At 51.7% G+C, this 14,451-nt stretch overlaps 1 non-coding gene and 1 pseudogene across 1 annotated transcript; both read right to left on the bottom strand.

The window, feature by feature from the left end:
• Positions 1-2,455: 2,455 nt before the first annotated feature.
• On the bottom strand, positions 2,456-4,410 carry LOC149358016 (uncharacterized; annotated as a pseudogene).
• A 9,508-nt stretch (positions 4,411-13,918) lies between these two features.
• On the bottom strand, positions 13,919-14,075 carry LOC149358015 (U1 spliceosomal RNA). Its single transcript, XR_016291997.1, has one exon. It is a non-coding gene; the product is annotated as a U1 spliceosomal RNA (small nuclear RNA).
• Positions 14,076-14,451: the final 376 nt, after the last annotated feature.

Genomic DNA, 14,451 nt, shown 5'->3' with positions numbered 1-14,451 from the left:
CGGATTACACCAAGCGAATGAACGTTGCTGCCGTTTACTTTTTCACAGATTCGGGTTTCTTAACGCCATTGCCTCAGTTCTTCACAGAGTACACATTGGTGCTACTTATAAAGGATGTAGGTGTTCTGGCTTAAATGCGTTTTTATTACGTTTTTAAGCACTAATGCATGCGGTAATTAAAAGTAACACTGTTGAAATGAACGGCCCCGCAACGACAACGGCACAAGAAGAAGGACAACACATTCGCTCTCTGCCAACTGTTTCTTAGACGGAAAAGAGGCACACTCATGATTCTCAGCTCAAGGATGTGGCAGCGCATTATCGCTCCGAACAGAGCCAGAGAGAGGAAATCGGCATAAAAAGAAGGCATACATGTAATCGCAGGACCCTTTTTATCCCTTGCGTATAAAGTACTAGCGGCCCTAGCTTCACACAAATGGGTTCTGAAACCAAATAGAAGAATAAAAAAATCTCAGCAGAAAAGCAGTGTCATACATTAGAAGCAAAAGCAGTCAGAAACCTAAAATAAAAGAAACACAAAAGCAAATGAGAACAAAAACCCACCACAACAACGAACCAAGCACCCACAATTCAATGCGCAAAATTCTGGACATGAAACGAAGGTTTGTCAAGCAGTATATGATGTTTCACGCATTTCTGCCTCAGTCGTTCGTGATGAAGCTCTGAGCGTTGCTGCGTACGAAAAATTCCATTATGAGCTCGTCCCGGGCCAGAAAAGACACGGCACCGACTTCCTCGGCGAAGGAGAAAGATAAAAAAAAAATGCGAGAGGCCCGCGGTACTTTAACAAACCTTCGACATTTAATATAACAAAACGCTGAACATTAAAAACAAACCAGGGAGACCAGTTGCTCCATTTACCTTGGCCATTCGTTACCATTGCGAACTGTGTTGGTCATTTTGGGGCCAAAGCAAATTTCCGACGTGTATTTGCACTCGGTAACAGAGGTCGTGCAGAATCCCGCGCTCTCTATGAACGAAATACACTCCAAACAGATCACAGTTGTGGTACTTGCCTTCAAGTAACAATTCAGAAGACACAAGCCAGCTATATGAAATCACAGTCGATATGCGACACTGCATACCATTGGAAATGATCCAAACGCGACGATTTCCCGGTTGTTTACAGCAGTTTAGAGCACTAGAGAGCTACTCTGCATACTGCCATCTTCCTAGGGACTACGTCGCCAGGTTCCAGCTCCGTTTTTTGTCCAGATTTAGCAAGTGTCTAAACAGCTGGTAACACACGCAAACCGTTGTATCATGGCGGCGTTCATGCGTTGCCCACTGATACGCATGAGCTCAATGGGCAGCTTTTCCTCTAGTGTTGGTTATATTAACTTTGTGCGTCGAAATGAATGCGACAAGAAATAGTCGTTGCTAATAATACTAAAAACCACGGTGAAAATGTGACATCGATAGCACTGCACACAATAATGCTAACTTGTCCCTTGTGGTCGCGCGTTCGTTTCGGTGTCGTCTGATTTCGACAGTTATTTTATTCAGACGACTTTGAGTTGCTCTCCGTTCTGTGCCGCCGGGAAAGATTAACATTTTGTGTTCGATTCGTCACGCATCGTTTTCTATTACGAGTGTGGTGATATGCCATTGAAGTCAACGAACCAAAAGTCTGCAGCTGAAGTTAGCATTATTGTGTGCAGTGCTATCGATGTCACATTTTCACCGTGGTTTTTAGTGTTATTAGCAACGACTATTTCTTGTCGCATTCATTACGATTGATTGTAAAACATTTTATTCGCCGGAAAAAGCTTGGCAAGAGGTCGCGTTAAGTGGTCGAGAGTACGCAGCCCTCGACGACTTTGTCAGCCCACTCCACCGCCAAAACTTGCGTTCTGGGGTTAGAGCTAGCCACCACGGTCTCCCACCGCTCGAGAGAAGGAGCAGTAACTAGATCACCCGGAGGTGGCTCTATTTTACAGTCCCACAGGATGTGATCATAGGTGGCTCGTTGGCCACAGTGTTTACAATTTGGGTTGTAAAGACAAACAGACGAGCCGCATCTTCGAAGCCAGCGCGCTATCCTCCCACCCACTGAGCCGGGACGTCGTTTGCCTCGCCTTCCGGCAGATGGCGCGCCCTGTCAAACCAGCTGCTTGGCTCGCGTCTGCGACAGCTTTACAAGCAGTTGACGGCAGTTTTTTTCTTAATTTCAGGAAATGCAGGCAAGTAGCGACGTTTAATTGCGTTTCAAATAACGTAGACCATACCATGCTGCCCCGTGAGCGAAGTTGGCTCTCGATTAGGGCAGTAGTTTGCTCACAGGATTTTTTTAAAATCCCCCAGATAAAAACTGAATTCTCTGACCGACTGACTGAATGACTGATTGAAAAACTTTATATTTAAAATATGTACAGGGAGCGAGTGGAACGGTCCTTAAGGGGCCGTCTCTTACAAACGCTAGGTGGGCTGCTCATTACAGGAGCCCATTGGCTGTAGCTGCTGCTTGGGCGCACCCGAGCAAGGCCTTTTGGCTCGCCAGGTCAGATAAGTCGAGCAGGGCCGCCTCCCAGTCCTCCAGGGTAAGGTTGGGGATAGGAGGAGGGCGCGGGGTTGATTGGCATGCCCACACCATGTGGTAAAGGTCCGAAGACTTTTCCCTACATTTCGGGCACTCCCCTGTGCACACAGGGTCGAAATGTTTGATTACTGCCGGGCACAGCAGTGTTTTAGAACAAATGCGAAGGAGTATGCGTTCCTCCGCCTTCGTGAGGCCCTTGCAGGGTTTAATAAAGATTGCATGGCCGAATTGGTAATATTGGATGATTTCCTTGAAGGTAAAAGCCGGATTGGGGTCGGAGTCCGCATCGGGGGGAGGCCAGGGCGATGCCCAGAGAGTGAGCGTGAGGGACGCGGGCCGACGGCCGCTTCGTTGCCCTCGAGGCCCGTGTGAGCGGGAGTCAATACTATTGTGAGGGACGCGGGAGCCCCGAGATAATTGGTATTCTGAAGTATTCGGTATGCCGAAAAGGGAATGAAGCCCCTTTCGATGTTCCTGCAGGCCCCTCGCGAGCCGCTAATGATGACCCGCGAGTCCTGATCGGCGGCGGCGAGCGCGATTGCCTGAGGCCCTCTTCCGCATGAGGAATGTCTTGTGCTTTGAACGTAAGGCTGTTCACTGCGGTGTTTTGGTGGACGACAGAGGCCGTGCACCAACCCTCATGGTGTGGGCCGGTGGCGTCCGCGTAAAATACTCCGCGTTTGTTTCCATAGTAGCGTGCCAAGGCTCCCGCCCGCGCGAGGAGCCGGCCACTATGGTCGTCTCGTGTTATGTTGGCCAGAAGAAGGCGTACGTGCAGGGCGTATCTCCAGATTTCGGGAATGTGCACGCGCTCTTCCGTCAGTGTTGGATGATGGATGTGAAGTCGGGCAAGTAGGCGGCGACCCTACGGCGTTTTTGAGAGTCATGTGTAGCGGTTTGTCAAGTGTGCTTCTCGGAGCTCAACGAAGGTGTTGACCATCCCCAGTCCCAGGAAGCGCTGGTTGGACGTGGTGACCGGGAGGTCGAGAGCACGCTTGTAAATCTTACTGAGAACCACCTCAAGGGCTTCCTAATCACATTTGCGAAGGTGATGGTAAGGAGTCGAGTACAAGAGTCGACTGGTTACGAATGCGTGCGCCAGCCGCAAGGCATCTTTGAACCGTAACCCCCGCGGTTATTGGAAACCCGGTGGATCATGCGGCACACTGGTCCCCCACCTTGCGCAATTTCGCCAGTGTTGTGTCGACATGGCGGTGTTTATTGATAAAGAGACCCAGTACTCTGATCTCAGCGTGTTCTGGGATGGCTCCGCTCGCTAGGGACAGTGCGATTTTGGTAGTGCATTTCGGCGAGGGTCGAATGTGCACAAATTCCGATTTCGCCGGGGAGCATTCAAGGCCGCAGCGGCGGGCGTAAGGGTCCACAATCTCCGCCGCTTTCTGCAGGTTGGATTCAATGTCTCCTACTGATCCGAGCTTAGCCCAGATGGTGATGTCGTCGGCATTGAGCGCGTGCTGTATGCCTTCGACACTTCCCAGCTGAGCTGGAAGTTTCGTCATTGCCAAATTGAATAGTAGGGGTGAGAGGACCGCGCCCTGCGGGGTACCTCTCGTACCTAATTGGTAGGGGCCGTACTCTTCATCTTGTATCCAGATATACGATTGCCGGGCAGAGAGAAATTGTCTAATGTAATGAAACGTGTTGTGTTCACAGTTGGTTTGGGAGAGCTAATTCATAATGGTGTCGTGTGTTAGACTGTCGAAAGCCGCCTTCAATTCGAATGCGAGTACTACCTTGTCATTAAGCTTGTATTCGACGGGATTCAGAATTTCGCGCTTTAATTGAAGCAGGACATCCTGCGAGGACCGGTGCTGGCGGAACCCGAACATGGTGTTGGCGAATACATTTTGGTTTTCCAAAAACTCGGACAGCCTGTCTCGCACCATAGCCTCTATCAGCTTTCCCGCACAAGACGTGAGGGAGATGGGGCGGAGTTTGTCCGTGTTTATGGCTTTGCCGGCTTTAGGAGCCGGCAAGCGCCCGTCGCCGCAGCCGCCACCACACGGCGACACTGTAAAGCAGTCGACAACGCCACCACACAACAAGCCCGGGGCCTGGGTCAACGCTGTGAAACATGGAACGCAGGTGAGCGGTTTGGACAGGGCTGCCTCCTCCTCCACTCCCTCCTGCCCCTCTGCGGCATGCAGTGCCGAGCAAACCAAAATAGCAGCCCTTGAGGGTGAAATTGAGATGCTGCTCCAGAAAACCGCGATCCTAGAATCGCAATCAAAACAACCTATCACTCCCCCCTCGCACCCCGCTACTGAGGCAAAGGAGAGTCAGCCCGCGGCATCGAACGCAGCACTGAACGCGGACGATGCACCTGAGGTCCGTCTAGAGGCCCGCATGGACGCCCGTTTCAATGCCCTAGAAAGTCAAAGTTCTGCTGCAACCACCACCGGGAACGTAAAAATTCCCGAAATTTTACCCACAATCGGCGCACAGCACATCGCACAATCTTCGCGTGGCGTCCGACGAGTCGCCGGTCTACTCAAAGACGTGCCTGGCCGCTATCCCAAAACCTCGCGTCGCGCCATGGAAACTTTAGCAGAAGACGATGACAGCTGCTCGCTCTCCGGAATAGAGGATGGCCCCCTCACCGTGAGTACTGGCTCCGGTGCAACGTCCCTACCATCGCCCTCTCATTTAACTAACAATGGCCGACAGGCCTCAAATTAGGCGCTCTCCTCATACCAATTAGGCCACCCCCATCCAAATTACCCAGTAGACCTGCCGGGGATTCCGTACCCGCGCCAAGCGGGCGAACCTCCGGCTCTTCCTGTTAACATTCGATTGACTTCCTGCGGTGGTTGCCCTCCAGGAGCCAGGGAGCGGCGCAACTCTTACAAATTATGTTACGTTCCAGCAGGACCCCTCTATCTGTATCTGCGGGCAGAAAAATTACACAGCCAACTTGGTTGATTTGGACCTCAATACTGCATACTCCTATGTGATGGTCACTCTTCTTCCGCTTAAGAAAAAAAACGCACCCTTACATATACTTAAAATCTATTCTTCTCCCAAGATAAAAAACGTAACTTTCACAGCCCTCTTCAGCCGGGCCCTGAAGGCTGCGGGCAGGCACTCCCTTGGTGATCGTGGGCGACTTCAACGCTCATAGCACACTCTGGGGGTACGTGCGTGAAGAGAAGCGCAGACGCAAGCTTGCGGAACTTTCGTCCACGCTGGGGCTGACCCTTCAGACCGACCCTGCACATCCAACGCGGGTAACTCCATGACTCGGAACACGTGTCCGGACCTTACCTTCACCAAAAACACAAGGCACGCAGAATGGACCAACACCGAGGAAACCCTCGGCAGTGACCACTATATACTCAACACCAGCGTCAGAACCAAACCACTGGCAAGATCCCACGCCCAAGCCCGCCTGCCCGACTGGACAAAGTTCCGGCACACCTACACTAATTCGGCTCCTATTTACGAACAAGGCTACCGCGCGTGGTCACAAGAATTGGTTACACATCTTAGTTCGGTAGAAAATCAAGCTCAACTATCAAAGGCCACGCCGGAAGTGTACAACCACCTCCTGCACTTCTGGGAGGCGCGGCATAGCCTCGTCCGCAGATGGCGCCGCCAAAAACATAATCGGAAACTCAAAATTCGCAACGCCGAGCTCACCCAGCGAGCGGCTGAGTATGCGGCCCAGCTCGCCGACTCGAATTGGGTGGACCGCTGCAACACGCCCGCTAGACAGATATCTAGCAGGGGAACTTGGCGTCTCTTTCGAGCCTTGATCGATCCGACTAAAAGCAGAGCCGAGACACAAAAAAATTGGCGGGCGCTTAGCTTTGGTTAAGCCTGGTAGGTTGCGAAAGCGAGCGCAGCGCCTCTAACGGAAGGAACGCGGCGTGCCGCGTCTAAAGAAGGAACGCAGTGCGCCGCGTCTACAGGTCACGCGTGGCTAGGGCCGCTGTTGCGCGACGACTCGACTTGGTAGCCCCTCTCTCACCCTGGTATGACGGCACGCTATGACGTCACTAGGCATGACATGACGTCAGAGGTCATTTTAAATGTCACGCGTGGCTACCGGCCGCCGCTGCGCTACGACTCGTCTTGGTAGCCCATCCCTCAGCCTTGTATGACGTCACGATATGACGTCACTAGGCATGGCATGACGTCATAGGTCATTCTAAATGTCACGCGTGGCTACCGGCCGCCGCTGCGCGACGACTGGACTTGGTAGCCCATCTCTCACCCTGGTGTGACGTCAGAGGTCATTCTAGAGGTCGAACGGGGCTACCGTTCTTGAGCCTAGTATTGCTTTCACAATAAAACATCTCCAACGGGCTCTGCATAGCTTCAGCGGAGATCCCTCAAAATTAGCATGCGAACTACGCGATCTATACCTCTGCATCCAACAGGGCCCCCGAGGGCCAGCGTACTCGTATGCAGGTTCCGAGCACGCGGAACTGGATCAACCGTTCCGGCTCCATGACCTGAAGGCGGCCAACCTTCCCGACACGGCCTACGAGGCGCTCCTCGTATACATAAACTCAATCTAGCTAGGTGAGGCACCCCTCCCAGTCGAATGGAAGACCGCCTTGGTCACCTTCATTCCTAATGTCGGTATTCTCTGTTTTTGGAACATCTTCGTTGCGTCGTTGCGTTGTGACTCTGTTGCAAGGGCTGCATTGTACAAAAAACCTGAATGAGCTACATAAATTTCTTCTTTCTTTTCTGGGGCGCTATGAAAGCGACTTCAAGCATCGACATTATTTCTGGCTACATTGATAGTCTAGTGAATCTGTGCTCGTCTAAGTGCACATCAACGTGCCCACTGCCTTTTCTGGACAGGGTCGTGAGAGAATGTAGTGCTGATACATTGGGCTTCCTTAATATTTGTTTTGTTTGGTTTGGTTTGGTTTATGGGGTTTAACGTCCCAAAGCGACTAAGGCCATGAGAGACGCCGTAGTGGAGGGCTCCGGAAATTTCGACCACCTGGGGTTCTTTAACGTGCACTGACATCGCACAGTACACGAGCCTCTAGAATTTCTCCTCCAAAGAAATTCCAGCCGCCGCGGCCGGGATCGAACCCGCGTCCTTTGGGTCAGCAGCCGAGCACCATAGCCACTGAGCCACCGCGGCGGCAATATTTGTTTTGTGTTGGTTTTATGGGGTGTAACGCACTAAAGGGACCTCGCGTTCCCCTATATCGCGTGTTGCGCAAATAAACGCACGCCGTAGAATCCTTCTCCCACCGAAACGGACGAATTGTTAGAGCTCAAATAGTGCACAGAAATGGCATTGTTCGGCAGAATTGTTTCATGCAACATCTGTTCGGTTTACTTGCCTGAATCGATCAAAAAAGTCGCAGATTCGCATTGTCTGCGGTGACGGCGAAGGACATCAAGCTGTTCCATCAGCGATCGCACCGGTGGCGCCATCTTGTTTGGTGGCCGTGAAGATTCAGCAAAGGAGGAGCTGTTCGGGAGGTCTGAAGACGCTTTTTGAACTTGTTTTTTAATGGTCACAAAATTTAGTTTGCGGAAAACTTAGTTTGGCGAAACTAAGTTTTCTGCGACCATTAAAACACCAGTTCAAAGAGCGTCTTCAAACCTCCCGACCCCCCCCCCCCCTTCCTTTGCACCAGTGCGATCGCTGATAGAACAGCTTGATTTCCTTCGCCCTCGCAGCATACGATGCAAATATGCTACTTTTTTTGATCGATTCAGGCAAGAAACCCAAACAGGTGTAGCACGAAATAATTCTGCTGACCAAATGCCACTTCTGTGCGAAATTTGAGCTCGAACAATGCACCCGTTCAGCTGGGAGAAGCATTCTACGGCGTGCGTTTATTTTCGCAACACGCAATAGAACACCTGTACGGCCTCTTCAGAAGGCAGACGACGATGGTTCTGATCGGTCATTAGTTCCTCTCCTGACCACATCCCCCCCGCTGACACCCGGGAGAAGGCTGAAGCTGCGTTGCACTCCCGAAATCAGCGCACGAACGAAAGTGCGCATGTATATCGAAGACAAGGAACGTGTTTTCAAGCGCGCCGACCCCGACATGACAGAGGAGAAGAAGCTTCGCCACCTCATGCGCGGGGTTAAGCAGGAGCTGTTCGGGCGCCTCGTGCGCAGCCCACCCCGCACTATAGCGGAATTTCTTACCGAGGCGACCACTATGGAGACAAAAAGGAGGCAGCCAAAATGCTTGCACATGATGTCATACAGGTGCCCATCAGTCCATTGGCATCTGGTTCTTGTCAAGAAAAAGTACAATACTCTACGTTTATGTGTTGAGTACGGGAAACTTAATAACGTGACAAAAAGGACGTTTACCCTTCCCAGGATAGATGACGCGCTTGACCGATTGCGGAACGGCCGATACTTCTCGTCATTAGATCTTAAAAGCGGATACTGGCAGATCGAAGTGTACGAGAGAGACCGGGAGAAGGCGGCTTTCGTGACGCCCGACGGCGTTTATGAGTTTAAGGTGCTCCCATTGGGTCTGTGCTCAGTGCCGGCCACGTTGCAACGCATGATGGACACCGTTCTCTCCGGCTTGAAGTGGCAGTCCTGCCTGGTGTATCCGGATGATGTCGTTATATTTTCGACCACCTTTGACCAACACATGGAGCAGCTGCGCCTTGTGCTACAAGCTGAAATCCGGCGCAACTCACCATCAAAGCCGAGCCATGCAATTTTGGCTTTGAGCAACTTCGCTTTCCTGGTCACGTTCTCAGCGCACAAGGTGTTCGCCCAGACCCTGACAAGACCGCTGCCGTCTGGGGTTTTCCACGCCGAACTGACAAGAAGGGCGTTCTGCGGTTTTTGGGCCTGTGCTCCTATTACAGTCTCCTGGTTCGAGATTTGTCGAGAATCGCTGAACCGTTAAACGCACTGACTCGCGATGACACTCCCTTCCTGTGGGGGAACGTCGAGGAGGATACATTTGTCGAGCTTCACGGCCGTCTACAAAGTACTCCGATAATCGGGCATTTCGACGAACACGCTGCCGCGGACAACCACACTGATGCCAGCAATGTTGTCCTTGGTGCGGTACTGATTCAGTGGAAAGAGGGTGGAGAACGGGTGGTTAGTTATCCCAGTCGAGCATTTACGCGCTCCGAGACCAGTTATTCTACGACGGAGAAATAGTCTATCAACGATATCGGCCATCAGCAAGTTCCGACCGTGCCTGCATAAGGACGACCCTTCCGTGTGGTAAGCGACCACCACTCCTTATCCTGGCTGGCGAGCCTCAAGGACCCCTCAGGACGCTTGGGTAGATGGAGCTTACGCTTGCAAGAATACGACTTAACAGTTGTTTACAAGTCGGGCTTTTTAAGTCCTTTTCACAAGCCCCAACATATTTTTTGTAAGAAACAGGATGCGGACTGTTGGTCGCGCGCGCATATTCCAGTAGATACCGCAAAAAGCAGCGATGATTTTCCTTTCCTGGGTGCTACTGGTACCACCTACGTGGCGCAGCTTCAGGGGGCGGACTCGAAGTTCGCTCCGCTCACCGATTACCTCGAAGGAAGCGAAGCTCACATTCCGCGTGTTTTACTTCGGTGCTCCACACCTTCACTTTACGATCTCGTGTTCTCTACAAGCGCAACTTTTCCAACAACAAAGAAGCGTTCCTACTTGTCGCACCACCATAGCTGCGGGCGGAGATCTTGAGTGCCTCTCATGATGCACCATCCGCCGGCCATCTAGGAGTGAGCCGTACACTCGCGCGAATTAGACAAAAGTTATATTGGCCCAGGTTACTCCCATCGGTGCGGGCCTACGCAAAACATACCGTGACTGCCAACGTCGGAAGTCGCCTCCATTGAAACCACCGGATTTCTCACGCCCTCGATCCACTGAAGACCCCTGTTCACAAAGTGGGCATGGACCTCCATGGGCATGGACCTCCTAGGTCATTTTCCGAAGTCTTGGTCTCAAAAGCGTTGGATATTCATGAAAACAGCTAGCGCAGGAAACGGGACGACAGAAAGAGGACACAAAAAGAGCGCTTGTTGTCCTATTTCAGTCGTCCCGTTTCCTGCGCTAGCTGTTTTCATGGATAACCAACAGGCCCAAATTCATGCATTAACGTTGGATAGCCGTTGCGACCGACTATCTGACACGATAAACTCGGACCATGTCCCTTGTCAAAGGCACTGCAGCTGAAGTGGCGCAGTTCTTCGTCCACAACATTGTGTTGCGTCAAAGAGCACCTGTAATTGTTGTTACTGACCGGGGGACTCCTTTCACGGCCCGCTTAACCCAGTCCGTGATGACTGACGCAAAAGCCATGGACGAGCTGCGACGTATTACCCGCAGACCGACAAGTAGGCACAGCGGCCAAACCGCACGCTAGGCGACATGCTTTCAATGCACGTTGACGTTGAGGATCGAATTTGGGACACCATTCTGCCGTACGTAACGTTTGCTTGCAACATCGCCCTGCAGGTAACAACCCGACTGACACCCTTCCAGCTTGTCTTCGGTCTGCAGGTGACCACAACGTTGGATGCTATGTTGCCCGTCGACCCCTACTGCGACTCTGACGCTGACCTCGACGCAGACACCTCCGTTCAGTGTGCTGAGGAAGCGCGGCAACCGGCACGCCTGCGAATTGACTGTAAAACAGGGGACTGGCACCGCTAGGTACAACCTCGGACGCCGCTTCGTCAGTTACGCGAACGGCGACTTTGTGTGGGTTTGGATAACTGCTTGTTGCCCGGACTTCCTGAAAACTTGCTTTGCAGATACTTCGGCCCTTACGAAGTTGTGCGCCGCATCACTGATGTGACTTATGCAGTTGCTCCCGCCCAAACGGCTTGTTCATCATGCCGGTCGCACCGTACTGAACTCGTGCACACTGTTCGCATGAAGCCTTACCATGACAGGCTACCTGACTGAACTGCGGTTCACTGCAGCTCTGTCCTACCCGTTCGCAGACTTTTCTCTCCTAGCCGCATGAAGTCGATGCTGCAGAAGAGGGGGGCAGTCATACATGCCATTGTAGCAGCAGAAGTAGCCGTCCAGAATTTCGGCCCAGGAAAATGTAAAACTACATTTCGGGTGCTCTTGACCGGCCATCAAGGCAGCTGCGGAACAGACTTCGTCAAACAGTGCCGATCCAGAAAAGGCACCAGGTTCTTCGTGAGATGAATGTTTATTTTGCTCCATATAAACACAAAAACAAACCGACACAGTAGCTGTCACCGTAGGGCGCAGCGCTTAGCTAGTTCCGCGCTTGTTTTGCGTCCACTGTTACTACAATACGACTCACAGCAGTGGTTGTCGCTACCACCGGGTACCGTGAGCTGAAAAATGTAACTTACGAGCAAGTCTCATTCTGATAAGCTTTACACAAAAACTGTGCGAACAGGCCCAACCTGTGAAAGCGGCGAAATTACGAATAAGGAAAACATGCTTTCACGAAGCTCACATGGGAACATTTATGCATCATACGATACGATATATCTGCCAGACGTTATTCTCTGTCCACCAAAATCTGCAATTCCCATCCCACGGCCAACTGTGCGTTTCGTTCGACAAATGTTTTGCACCGTGACAGCTACAACACGTCTCCCAACCAGTCGCTGTCAGTGTGTTGAAGCGCTGATAACAAATGCGCGGGTACAATTTGGGTGTCTTCAGACGCGCAGAAGACTATCCTAGGCTCATCGGCTCCTTCTTTTCATACGTGTTTACTTTCTTTCTCCTGGTCGTTTAGAAATGCGCACTTCCGCGTGTTGTCACTACGCGGGTGCAATGGGTGTATTCACAGGTGGAGACGACGGAATCTTCCTCACACAATTTGTAGTTTTTGAGATTTTCATGCGTTACTTATTTTCCCGGCAGTCTTCAATATCCCGCGCCCGTACTAACACTAACCACGCGAGAACACCTGTTTTGGACACGTTTGGCGACCTCGGCCAATTTTATGCGACCGTCAACAAATGTCACTCGTGTTGGGGGCCAAAAAAAACTACCCGTCCCGTAAAACTCAACGCGCCACCATGCGAAACTTATTGCTAGGCAACGCTCGCAAGGCCATAGCATGGCGTGCTCATCGCTAACTGCGCACCGACCGGTGCCATGGGGCGAGCAGGATGAGGTAGGCGTGTCTGTCACAACTGCGTCATATTTCTCCGGCCGGCGAGCTCAGCGAAGCTGCTTGAAATACAGCGTAGTGGGCAAAAACTAAACGCTTCTTACCTTGCCGCTGCCAGAAAGACCAAGAGCGACACGAACCGCGCCAGAACAGCAGGCAGGGCACGAAGCGCGCGCGCCTTTGGACGAACTGCGTAATTCAAGGCACCAGCCGGCGGGGTTAGTGGGAATTGCCCGTTTAAATGCACAGTGGTTGTGCAAAAAAAAAAATCATTTGTCACCTTGCCCTATTGAGAAATCGCACGAGTTTCGTATCGAAGACAGACGCAAAAACACAGAGTCTGCGGGCTAAGACCGACGCCGCACGCTCACTGGCGCATCCGCGCAGACGACCTCTGCCTCCCCTGCTCCGTCGCTAGTCAGCCGAGTGCGCGCGCGGGCGGCTCCGGCGCATGCGCGCTAAATCTGATGGCGCCACTGAAAGAAAAAAAAACTGCAGACGATTACGTTACTGCCTAACGCGAAATTTGAGCGCAGCTCATCAGCTGTCTCCGCTTTTGGATAGATTGAGGCAAAGCATTCGAGCAACACATGTATGTACAATTACAGACAACTTATTTTCACACATTTTCCTTCTACAAGAAACACTTCACTAACAGTTCTTGATTGTCATGCCGGAAGATTTTTGGTCGGAGCAATAGACTGATATATGCTCGACTTGCTGCACCAATGCCTGGTTCTCAAAGAGGAGGTCTACGCAAGTATTTCGCGTGGGTGTCACAGCGGTGGGAGGCGTTACGAACAAAATGAACGGAGATGTTCTCCCGCATAAGTGGTAAGAAACACCTGTTTGTCTTTATATGTAGATTAAAGTTTCCACTCGCACTGCCGCCGGGGCAGTTAATGGTTGAGAGCGAAAGTTCGCTCACCGTTCTCAGAGCTAACACATGCAGCCCACACCTCTTCTCATCAGCTAACGTACTACCTATAAGCGCGATTACGGCATCCACTGACCCAGGCAGCTAGTTATGCGCACTTCCTTTCCTTAAAATGGCGCAACGTTGTCAATGCTAACGCATGGAGCGCACATCTTTCACTATGACCATGTAGCTTACAGCAAGATAGAGCTGTCCACTGTTGTTCCAACACTGCACTTATAATTAAGAGCTCTTAATTTCTCGGCGACCGACAGGTGGGGCAACTCCTTACGCGATAGTCGTGTTGTATGAACTCTGATTTTTGAATTTAACGGTTAGGGGGCCGCGCGCACGCAAGCCCCCACTACCAATAATTTAGTGCTCCAGCTACCTCAAACCGAGACAGTGGTCGGCGCAGACTCAGTGCAATGCTCACGCCTCACCCCGGAGGGCCCCCCCTCTATAATCAGGGTACCTCAGCACAGGTAAGTATGGGGAGTACTGCAAGGACCGGCGAACCCACTGCCTACGGCGACCATACCGTTGGCAGGCAGTTCTGTTTATGAGTTGGTTAAGAATCCCGAGAGTAAACGCATAAAGCGCTAATTTCAAGCCTATATGTTTTTGGACGCGACTGAGCGCGATACCTTTAGTCATCTTTTTGTTTATAGAGCCTTAACCAGGCACAAAGTGTTTAAATGAAGACGAAACTCTTTGAAATGTTTCTCAAGTTCCATAAAGCCCCTCGATAATTTGAAAGTAGCGTCTTTCTGTGAACCATGCCGCCGCGCCGCACACCCTCGCCGATTCTCCTCTCTCACCTCTCCCATCGGCGCTTTTCTCAACGGTGATTGGCTCCGCAGGCGGTC

The sequence above is a fragment of the Amblyomma mixtum genome, chromosome 3, assembly GCF_055824585.1.
Source record: "Amblyomma mixtum isolate Tamu chromosome 3, ASM5582458v1, whole genome shotgun sequence".
Classification (NCBI taxonomy): domain Eukaryota; kingdom Metazoa; phylum Arthropoda; class Arachnida; order Ixodida; family Ixodidae; genus Amblyomma; species Amblyomma mixtum.
Note: the sequence above shows the minus strand (reverse complement) of the source record. Positions and strands in the feature narration are given on the sequence as shown.